The sequence below is a fragment of the Kogia breviceps genome, chromosome 5 (assembly GCF_026419965.1).
Source record: "Kogia breviceps isolate mKogBre1 chromosome 5, mKogBre1 haplotype 1, whole genome shotgun sequence".
Classification (NCBI taxonomy): domain Eukaryota; kingdom Metazoa; phylum Chordata; class Mammalia; order Artiodactyla; family Physeteridae; genus Kogia; species Kogia breviceps.
In genome coordinates, this window is record NC_081314.1 from 111056950 (window position 1) to 111069141 (window position 12192).

Sequence of the window (12192 nt, forward strand, 5' to 3'; positions counted from 1 at the left end):
GTCATGGGATGTAATGTACAGCATGGTGACTATAGTCAACAATATTGTATTTCATATTTGAAAGTTGCTAAGAGAGTAAATCTTAAAAGCTCTCATCACACACAAATTTTAACTTTATATGGTGATGGATTGTAACTAGACTTATTGGGGTGATCATTTCACAGTATATACAAATATAGAATTATTATAATGTATACATGAAACTACTCTAATGTTGTTGTCAATTATACCTCAGTATAAGGAATAATACTAAAATAAAGAACAAGCAGCAATCTACTAACCAAAAAGAAACAAATATTTTGTATTGTTAATACAAAAGTATCATGTTCTTAAAACTTTATACCTCATCATTTTATGATAAATTGACATTTTGTTTATATCAACATCTTATTATACATTTAAAGATTTAAAGTTAAATCAAGTTAGAAGTATTTATGATAAGATGAGAATAAAATTTTAACTCTCTCTGAGACAGTTTAAACCACTATTTACATATTTTTAGAATTAAAAAAAAATATATCAGAGGTTGATGAAGTGATGACAAATTCAGTGAAGTTAGAAAACAAACAATAAAATGTAAAAATAAGAAAAACACATTAACTGTTAAAGCAATAGGGCCACTGAGCTATTTGTGAGTCATAGCTGCTGAGGGACTAGATATTTGATAGAGCCACACAGGAAGTTTTCTGACAGTTATTTTTCTACATGGCAAGAAAAAACTTTTACCTTGGACTCTAAGAAATAGCTATCTCACTAATAATAATAATACAGTAATAATAATTTAAATTCCCTCCCTTTTCCCAGCCACCCTTACAGCTTACTTTAGCAAGAAGAAAGTTGACCTGAAGAAAAGAATGTAGCTACCACCACACAGGGTGACAGTGACATGTTAATAGGTGAATGAGATAAAAGGGCTGATGGTTGCAATCAAGCTTAAGTGGGTTTTTTTTTTTTTTTTAATTTTTTTACTGTAGAACTTCTTAAAGCATGTACTGAAGACATGATTGTAGATTATGAATCTCCCGGAGGAAATACAGGATACAAACAATATTTATTAGGTTTTTATGACCACATGTAGTTAGAAGATTTCTAAGATGGCCCCCCAAGATTCCAAGGTCCCTAATAACACATGTCCCCTGTTATTAAATCAAACACTAATTTAGGTTCTGCTATGAAAGTCTTCTGCAGTTGTAATTAAGTTTCCAAATCAATTGTCTTTAAGGTAGGAGATAATCCAAGGCACCTGATTTGATAGGTGAGGACTTTAAAAAGAGAGAGTTTTCTTTAGCTCATTGCAGGAAAGAAAATCAGAGATTTGAAGCATAAGAAAAATATAATGTTTTATTGTTGACTTAAAGATAGACATGGCTACATGACAAGGAATGCATGTGACCTTTAGAAGCTGAAGTAGCCCCTGGCTGACAGCCATCAAGTAAACAGGGGTCTCTCAGTCCTTCAACCACAGGTAACTGAATTCTGGCAACAAGAATGACTTGGAAGCAAAATTTTCCCGAGTCTGTGGATGAGAATTCAGACTGGCCAATGATTTTATTCCTTCTTACAGTACCATGAGCAGAGAACCAAGCACACCATGATGGATTTCTGACTCAGAGAACTGTGAGCTAATAAATGGGTGTAGTTTTAAGCCATTGTGGCAATGGTAATTTATTTTGCAGCAAAAGAAAACTAACACACACAGAAATCATGCCTCACTTTTTTTTTAAATTTAAGGAATGTATTAACTTCTGTATTTTATTTCCCCAAAGTCTAACTTATTTATTACCTATAAAGAAAATGTGGACGTGCAGTATCACAGAGCAATACCTAGCATTTGGCAAAGCATATTGAAAAAACTTGGATATCATTTATTCTTTATCAGTTGACTTTTTAACCCTCTAAGGCCCTTCATTTCTGGACTCTTCTAATTCCTTTCCCTTTGGCCAATTCTTGCCAGAGTTCATTTCTTTTGGTTGATGCATTATAAAGACAGAAAATAATCAAGAACACAACTAACACTATTGTTCATTCCAACTGTTTCCCTTAGAGCAACAATTCAGTAGGCACACGACGTGCCTTCCAATTTATTATAGAAGATAATTTTATCAAATGTTTTACAAAGTAATAACAGGGTGCCATAGTCTTCTAACTTACTGTGTTTGTTTTTTCTCTGCCCATCAATTGACAGCTAATCCAGAGACAAGTTAGAGACTTTATGACAGTACTCCATTAAAGTACCAGTTACTTTAAAATGAGGCTAATTGCAAAAAGAAGAAAATTCTAAAATTTCAATGGCCTAACACAGTAAAAGTTTATTTTGTGCTCATCTAATGATTCAGTGCAGGGCCAGATTAACAAAATTAAGTGTGAGGGAGGTTGTTGGAGATATAAATATGTTCCATACAATGTTTCAGGGACCGAAGCTGCTAGACACTGTGCCATCTTCAGCAGTTAAACTCCATGGTTTACTTGAGTGTCAATATCCAGCTGGTGGATGAGGGGAAAAATGTAATGGGATTATACAGGAAACATTTTATGGGGTAGGCCATATAAGTGGTGCAATTCTGTTTGCCAACATTCTTTTGCCTTGAATTTAGTCACATGACCACCACCAGCAATTCCAGTGTAACCAAGCAGTGCGTTCATCAAGAAGAGGAAACAATTTGAGGGATGCAACAGACATTTCCATCTCAGTTTAACTTTCCATATGTTCAAGTTTTTATTGAGTTGTTAATTATCTTTAAGTTGTTAAATTCTCTTCATTTCCTTAAGAATTAAAGATGTATGTTACCTAAAACTTTTGTATAGAATCTATATGTAAGTCTGATTGCTTCTAAAATGATTCTCCATGGTATATATACATTTATGGATAATATGTTGATCATTGAACTGTGGATTGTTAACATAAATTTTTAAAGCCTCCTTAGCAGTACATAAGAATTAATATCTCCACAATGACATCTTTAGTTTACTAATTCATACCTGTTATCAAAAGTGTATTTTATAAACTAGACCATAGATATCAGAATATTTGAAGAAATAAGAGTGATATACCATTCTAACCATATATTTTATTTTTAAAATTTTTTCATAGCATAAGTTTTTATGTTAATTTTTATTTTATATTGGAGTGTAGTTGATGAACAATGTTGTGTTAGTTTCAGGTGTACAACAAAGTGATTCAGTTATATATATATTGAATAGATGTATATATTATTTTTCAAATTCTTTCCACATTTAGATTATTACAAAGTATTAAGCTGATTTTCCTGTGCTATAAAGTAGGTTTTTACTGGCTCTCTATTTTAAATATAGTAGTGTGTACAATCCCAAACTCCCAATCTATCCCTCCCCCCCACCTTTCCCCCTGGTAACCCTAAGTTCATTCTCTAAGTCTGTGAGTCTATTCCTGTTTTGTAAATAAGTTCATTTGAATAATTTTTTTAAGAGTCTGCATATAAGTAGTATTATATGATATTTTCCTTCCTTTGTCTGACTTACTTCACTTAGTATGATAATCTCCAGGTCCATCCATGCTGCTACAAATGTCATTATTTCATTCTTTTCAATGGTTGAGTAATATTCCATTGTGTATATATATATATCTTTGTACCACATCTTTTTCCTTTCATCTATTGATGGACAGTTAGGTTGCTTTCATGTCTTGGCTATTGTAAACAGTGCTGCCATGAATATTGGGGGTGCATGTATCCTTTCAAACCATGTTTTTCCCAGATATATGCCCAGAAGTGTGATTGCTGCATCACATGGTAGCTCTATTTTAGTTTCTTAAGGAACCTCCATACTGTTCCCCAAAGAGGCTGTACCAATTTACATTCTAACCAACAGTGTAGGAGGATTCCCTTTTTTCCATGCCCTTTCCAGCATTTATTGTTTGTAGACTTTTTGATGATGGCGATCCTGACTGGTGTGAGGTAATATCTCATTGTAGTTTTGATTTGCATTTCTCTAATAATTAGTGATGCCGAACATTTTTTCATGTGCCTCTTGACCATCTGTATGTCTTCTATGGAGAAATATCTATTTAGGCCTCCTGCCCATTTTCTGATTGGGTTTTTTTTTTTTTTTTTTTTTTTTTTAATTGAGTCATATGAGCTGTTTGTAAATTTTTGAGATTAATCTCTTGTCGGTCACATTGTTTGCAAATATTTTCTCCCAATCTGTGGGTTGTCTTTTCATTTTGTTTATAGTTTTCTTTGCTTTGCAAAAGCTTTTGAGTTTAATTAGGTTCCATTTGTTTATTTTTCTTTTGATTTCCATTATTCTAGGAGACAGACCATGAAGGACATTGCTGTGACTTATGTCAAAGTGTGTTCTGCCTATACTTTCCTCTAAGAGTTTTATAATAGCCGGTCTTACATTTAGGTCCTTAATCCATTTTGAGTTTATTTTTGTGTATAGTGTTAAAGAATGTCCTAATTTCATTTTTTTTTTCAATACAGCTGTCCAGCTTTCTTAGCACCATTTATTGAAGATACTGTCATTCCTCCATTGTATAGTCTTGCCTTCTTTGTTGTAGATTAATTGACCATAGGTGCATCGGTTTATTTCTGGGTTTTCTATCCTGTACCATAGATCTATATTTCTGTATTTGTGCCAGTTCCATGCTGTTTTGATGACTATAGCTTTGTATCATAGTCTGAAGTCAGAGAGCCTGATTCCTCCAACTCCATTTTTTCTTTCTTAAGATGACTTTGACTATTCAGGGTCTTTTGTGTCTCCATAGAAATTTTAAAAAGTTTTTGTTCCAGTTCTGTGAAAAATGCCATTGGTAATTTGATACAGATTGCATTGAATCTGTAGATTACCTTGTGTAGCATAGTCATTTTGACAATTTTGATTCTTCCCATCCAAGAACATGGTATATCTTTCTATCTGTTTTTGTTATCTTCTATTACTTTCATCAGCATCTTACAGTTTTTAGACTGCAGGTCATTCGGTTTCTTAGGTAGATTTATTCTGAGGTATTCTATTCTTTTTGATGTGATTGTAAAAGTGATTGTTTCTTGCATTTCTCTTTCTGATCTTTCATTGTTAGTGTATAGAATTGAAACAGATTTTTGTGTTTTAATGTTCTATCCTGAAAATTTACCAAATTCATTGATGAGTTCTAGCAGTTTTCTGGTAGCATCTTTAGGATTTTCTGTGTATAGTATCAAGTCATCTGCAAATAGTAACAGTTTTACTTCTTTTCCAATTTGGATTCCCTTTATTTCTTTTTCTTCTCTCATTGCTGTGGCTAGGACTTCAACAAGTATTTTGATAAAAGTGCTGGGAGCAGACATCCTTGTCTTGTTCCTGATCTTAGAGGAAATGCTTTCATATTTTCACTGTTGAGTATGATGTTAGATGTAGGTTTGTCATATGTGGCCTTTCTTATGTTGAGGTATGTTCCCTCTATGCCCACTTTCTGGAGAGTTTTCATCATAAATGGGTGTTTAATTTTGTCAAAAGCTTTTTTGCATCTATTGAGATGATCATATGGTTTATATTCTTCAATTTGTTAAGGTGGTGTATATCACTGATTGATTTGTGGATATTGAAAAATCCTTGCATCTCTGGGATAAATCCCAGTTGATTATGGTGTATAATCCTTTTAAGGTATTGTTGGATTCAGTGTGTTAGTTTATTGAGGATTTTTGTGTCTATGTTCAACAGTAATATTGACATATAATTTTCTTTTTTTGTAGTATCTTTGTCTGGTTTTGGTTTCAGGGTGATGGCCTCATAGAATGAGTTTGGGAGTGTTCCTTCTTTTATAATTTTTTGGGAATAGTTTCAGAAGGATAGGTGTTATCTTCACTCTAAATGTTTGATAGAATTTGCCTGTGAAGCCATCTGGTCCTGGACGTTTGTTTGTTGGGAGTTTTTTCATCACTCTTTCAATTTCAGTACTTGCAATTGGTCTGTTCATATTTTCTATTTCTTCCTGGTTCAGTCTTGGGAAATTGTACCTTTCTAATTTGTCCATTTTTTCTAGTTGTCCATTTTTTGGCATATAGTTGCTTGTAATAGTCTCTTATGAACCTTTGTATTTCTGTGGTGTTTGTTGTATATTCTCCTTTTTAATTTCTAATTTTATTGATTTGAGCCCTCCCCTTCTTCTTCTTGATGACTCTAGCTAAACATTTATCAAATCTGTTTATCTTTTTGAAGAACCAACTCTTTGTTTCATTGATCTTTGCTATTGTTTGCTTCATTTCTATTTCATTTATTTCTGCTCTGATATTTATGGTTTCTTTCCTTCTACTATTTTTGGATTTTGTTTGTTCTTCTTTCTCTAGTTGCTTTAGGTGTAAGTTTAGTTTGTTTATTTGAGATTTTTCTTGTTTCCTGAAGTAAGATTGGATTGCTATAATCTTCCCTCTTAGAACAGCTTTTGCTGCATCCCATAGGTTTTGAATCATCATGCTTTGGTTTTCATTTGTCTCTAGGTATTTTTTGATTTCCTCTCTGATTTCTCCACTGATCCATTGGTTGTTCAGTAGTATAATGTTTAACCTCTACGTGTTTGTGTTTTTTACAGTTATTTTCTTGTAGTTGATTTCTAATCTCATAACGTTGTGGTCAGAAAAGATGCTTGATATGATTTCAATTTTCTTAAATTTACTGAGGCTTGCTTTGTGACCCAGCCTGTGATCAATCCTGGAGAATGTTCCATTTGCATTTGAGAAGAGTGTGTATTCTGCTGCTTTGGGGTGGAATGTTCTCTATATATCAATTAAGGCCATCTGATATAATGTGTCATTTTCGGCCTGTGTTTCCTTATTGATCTTCTATCAGGATGATCTGTCCATTGTTGAGAGTGGGGTGTTAAAGTCCCCCAGTAATATTGTGTTACTGTTGATTTCTCCTTCAACGGCTGTTAGTATTTGCCTTATATATTGATGTGCTTCTATGTTGGGTGCATAAATATTTACAATTGTTATATCTTCTTCTTGGATTGATCCATTGATCATTATGTAGTGTCCTTCTTTGTCTCTTGTAATAGTCTTTATTTTAAAGTCTATTTTGTCTGATATGAGTATTGCTACTCCAGCTTTCTTTTGATTTTCATTTGCACGGAATACCTTTTTTCCATCCCCTCACTTTCAGTCTGTATGTGTCCCTAGATCTGAAGACAGCATATATATGGGTCTTGTTTTTGTATCCATTCAGCCAGTCTATATCTTTTGGTTGGAACATTTAATCCATTTACATTTAAGGTAATTATTGATGTGTTTGTTCTTATTTCCATTTTGTTAATTGCTTTGGATTTGTTTTTGTAGGTGTTTTTTCTTCCCTTCCTCTTTTGTTCTCTTCTCTGTGATTTGATGACTAACTTTAGTATGTGCTTGGATTCCTTTTCTTTTGTGTGTGTATCTATTATAGATTTTCAGTTTTCAGTTACCATGAGTTTTGATATAGTAGTCTATATATAAACAAGATTGTTTTAAGTTACTAGTCTTTTCATTTCAAATGCATTTCCAGTATCCTGCATTTGTGCTCTCCTCTTCTCACAGTTGCTGGTTTTGATATCATATTTGTGTGCAGATGTTTTCCTACTTTTATTTATGTTTGCCTTTACCTATGAGCTTTTCCACTCATAATGTTCTTGGTTCTTGTTGTGACCTTTTCTTTTCTGCCTAGAGAAGTTCCTTTAGCAATTGTTGTAATTCTGGTCTAGTGGTGCTGAATTTTCTTAGGTTTTTACTTGTCTGTAAAGCTTTTGATTTCTCCATTGAATCTGAATGAGAGCCTTTCTGGGTATAGTATTCTTGGTTGTAGGTTCTTCCCTTTCATCACTTTAAATATATTGTCCCACTCTTTTCTGGCCTGCAGAGTTTCTCTTGAGAAATCAGCTGATAATCTTATGAGAGTTCCCTTATATGTTATTTGTTGCTTTCCCCTTGTTGCTTTTAATAATTTCTCTTTGTCTTTAATTTTTGCCAGTTTAATTACTGTGTGTCTCAATGTGTTGTTTCTTTGGTTTATCCTGCCTGGGATTTTCTGTGCTTCCTGAACTTGGGTGACTGTTTCCTTTCCCATGTTAGGGAAGTTTTCAGCTATTATCTCTTCAAATATTTTCTCTGGTCTTTTCTCTCTTCTCCTTCTGGGACCCCTATAATGTGAATGTTATTTAATGTTGTCCCAGAGGTCTCTTAGACTATCCTTATTTTTTTTCATTCTTTTTTCTTTATTCTGTTTTCTGGCAGTAATTTCCACCATTCTGTCTTCCAGCTCACTTAACCATTCTTCTGCCTCAGTTATTCTGCTATTGATTCCTTCTAGAGTATTTTTTATTTCAGTTATTATATTGTTCATTTCCATCTGTTGGTTCTTTATTTCTTCTAGGTCTTTGTTAAACATTTCTTGTATCTTCTTGATCTGTGCCTCCATTCTTTTTCTGAGATCCTGGATCATCTTTACTATCATTATTCTGAGTTTGTTTTCAGGTAGATTGCCTATCTCCATTTCATTTATTTGTTCTTCTCAGGTTTTATCTTCCTTCATCTGGGACAAATTCCTCTGCCATCTCATTTTGTCTAAATTTCTGTGATTGCGGTTTGCATTCCACAGACTGCAGGGTTGTGGTTCTTCTTGTCTCTGCTGTCTGCTCTCTGGTGGATGAGGCTGTCTAAGAGGCTTGTGCAGGCTTCCTGGTGGGAGGAACTGGTACCTGCCCACTGGTGTTTGGGGTAGGTTTTGTCCCTCTGGTGAGCAGAGTTGTGTCAGGTGGTGTTTTTGAGGCAGCTGTTTACTCATCAAGACTTTAAGCAACCTGTCTGCTGATGAGTGGGTCTGTGTTCCCACACTTTTGGTTGTTTGGCCTGAGGCATCCCGCCACTGAAGCCTACAGGTTTTGGGGAAGGACCATATCTTGATGAGAAAATGGTGGCCTCCAGGAGGGCTCATGCCAATGAGTACTTGCCAAGAGTGCCAGAGTCACTCCCCTGCCTCTGCTGGACACCTTCCAATACTAGCAGGTAAGTCTGGCACAGTCTCTTATGAGATCACCACTTTTTACCTGGGTCGTGGTGTGTACCTGCCAAGAGTGTAGTTTCTATTTCCCCCAGTCCTGTGAATTTCTGCAGTTAAACCCCACTGGTCTTCAAAGCCAAATTCTCTGGGGGCTTCTCCTCTCATTGCCAGACACCTAGACTGGGTAGCCTGACGTGGTGCTCAGAACTTTCACTGCTGTGGGAAAACTTCTATGGTATAATTATTTTCCAGTTTGTGGGTCACCAACCTGGCATATTTGGGATTTGATTTTATCATGATTGTGCCCCTCCTACCATCTCATTGTGGCTTCTTCTTTGTCTTTGGATGAAGGGTATCTTTTATGGTAGGTTCCATTGTTTTATTGTTAATGATTGTTCTGCAGTTAGTTGTGATTTTTTTTTTTTTTTTTTTCTGGTATATGGGCCTCTCACTGCTGTGGCTTCTCCTGTTGCAGAGCACAGGCTCCGGACGCGCAGGCCCAGCGGCCATGGCTCATGGGCCCAGCCGCTCCGCGGCATGCGGGATCCTCCCGGACCGGGGCACGATCCCGTGTCCCCTGCATCGGCAGGCGGACCCTCAACCACTGCACCACCAGGGAAGCCCCAATTGTGATTTTGATGTTTCCATAAGAAGGGGTGTGCTCATGTCCTTCTACATAACATCTTGTCTCCTCCTCCCCTCTCTAAGCATATATTTTAAACAAATAGATATCCAAAGGTGTTATGTAAAGACTTTTTAGATAAACATTTTTAAATATTTCCTTTTGAAAATAAATATATACAAAAGTAGAAGGAATAGTACTATGAACCACCACCTACTCATCACTTATTCAGCAATTATTAACTCATAGCCAAAATAGAAGTGTATTTTGAGTGAATGATAATACTCCATTTTTGTAAGGTATTGCAATTTTGGAATAATATTTTACTTAGTCAAGGGGGATTATTTAACAGTCACAAATGTGTTGTCATTGGATACATGTTTTAAAATTTGATGCTATAATAATTCAATGTGTAAATTATGAAGTAAGAAATTACCTACGAATACTGTGCACAATACATAGAAGTGACTCAACCTTTTATGTAAATTTGTAAGAGATACTTTGAACTATACTATTATTTTCAGTGCTCTTTGGTTTGCCTGGGAGTTTTAGTAATTTTAAAAGCCAAAGTCCACACATCACCTCAAAGGAAGATATTTTTCTAATATCTACAGAGAAGATACAGTTGAAAGTGATGCTGTCTTAACTCTCAAGAAATGTACTAGTGAGATAATATAGATAAATAAAACATAATAGAAAATATTATAAATTCAGTGGGAGAGATACCAAGCTTATGGGAATCAGAGGAGTAACAGAATATATACTGAAGTGAGGAATGGCTGTAAAAAGTACCATTTGATATGGGCTTCAAAGATTTGGTAAATATGCAACCATATGAAATGAGAAAATATTATAACAAGAAATATACATACACATAATTTCTATTGGATTGTCCCTAAGTAAGGTATTGAATGAAAAATTCTTAATAATCGGATTTTCTGGTAATGAACATTGGACTGATAAATTATTTTAAATTTCATAAATATTTTGGAATATAGGAACCATAAATTTACTAAATCTACTAATGACACAGAGTTTGTAATTTAGTGACATGACACAGAAATGGCAGTAAACCTCATGACAAAGCTATGTGATGGGACAGAAAATACTGGCAATAAAGTTCAGTATAGACAACACAGCTGATGATGGAGCCTCTATTCTAATCTGACAGGAAGCCAAGATATGTTGCCAAATATTTAATAAAACACCTAGTTAACAATATTTTTTAATTAATTTATTTTCAAATTATTTATTTATTTATTTATGGCTGTGTTGGGTCTTCGTTTCTGTGCGAGGGCTTTCTCTAGTTGTGGCAAGCAGGGCCCACTCTTCATCGCAGTGCATGGGTCTCTCACTATTGCGGCCTCTCCTGTTCCAGAGCACAGGCTCTAGATGCGCAGGCTCAGTAATTGTGGCTCAAGGGCCTAGCTGCTCTGTGGCATGTGGGATCTTCCCCGACCAGGGCTCGAACCCATGTCCCCTGCATTGGCAGGCAGACTCTCAACCACTGCGCCACCAGGGAAGCTCAGTTAGCAATATTTTAAATAAAGAAGTGTAAATGTACAGAGTATGTTTACATTTATGTTGATTCATTCGTTTATTCAATAGTCATTTGCTAATGCCTACCATCTGGGAAAGAGCCTCATATGGATTAGAAAGAAGGAGCAACTAAATATTGTATTTCTAATCCCAGGAATGAAATTAAAAGTTATTTGTTGGATTTCAAAGAATGTGAAAACAGGGAAGGGTATTGCTTTTATTCCTTATCTCACTTAATGGTAATACTGTTCATCAAGCCTTTCAACTATAATCTTATCAAATGTACCTTAGGTGTTTCTCTAAAAATCTGTTCTCTCCTCTTTCCTTTTGTTGTTGCTGCCTCAGTTCAGGCCCTCAAATCTGCCACTTAAAATATTTTAAAACAAACTTCTAGCTGGTTTCTATACAACCAGTTTATCTAGTTCGGTTTGACTTGTCATGTTGCCATTCCAGTTATGCTTAAAATGCAAATAAATCACCACTGACCAGTCTTAAAATTGTGTTGGCACCCTGGACATATAGAATAAAATGTAGGCGTAAATTTTGTAGCATAAACCTGATCTACATATTTCAACTTCATTTGCTTCAAATCTCTCCAATCTTCCTACTCCATCTCTTACATTGTGATCTATGAAACTTTTTACCATATCCTAGACACATTAGGCTCTTTTATAGTCTACAGCTTGGCACAATTTGCCACCCACTGCCTACACTTATCTCCCATTTTTTTTTTTTTTGTATTGAAGTTTTTTTATAATTGAAGACCCAGCTCAGATATTAGTTCCTCATTATGACATTCTTTGCAATACCCAAGAAAAACTCATTGTTTTGTTCTCTGTGTGCCCTTTGAACTGTATAAGCATCCAAATAAAGCCATTTGTTTTTACCTTGTATTATAATTTGTTGGCTTCTTGGTCTTTTATCTTACTCTAATAAGTGAAATAAGTTCAATGGCCATTTCCATCTTTATTTGTTTGGTTTTTTTTTCTTAAAATCTAACAGTGCCTAGCATAAAAGAAGTAGTGGCAAATCTTAAGTAAATGAATAAATCT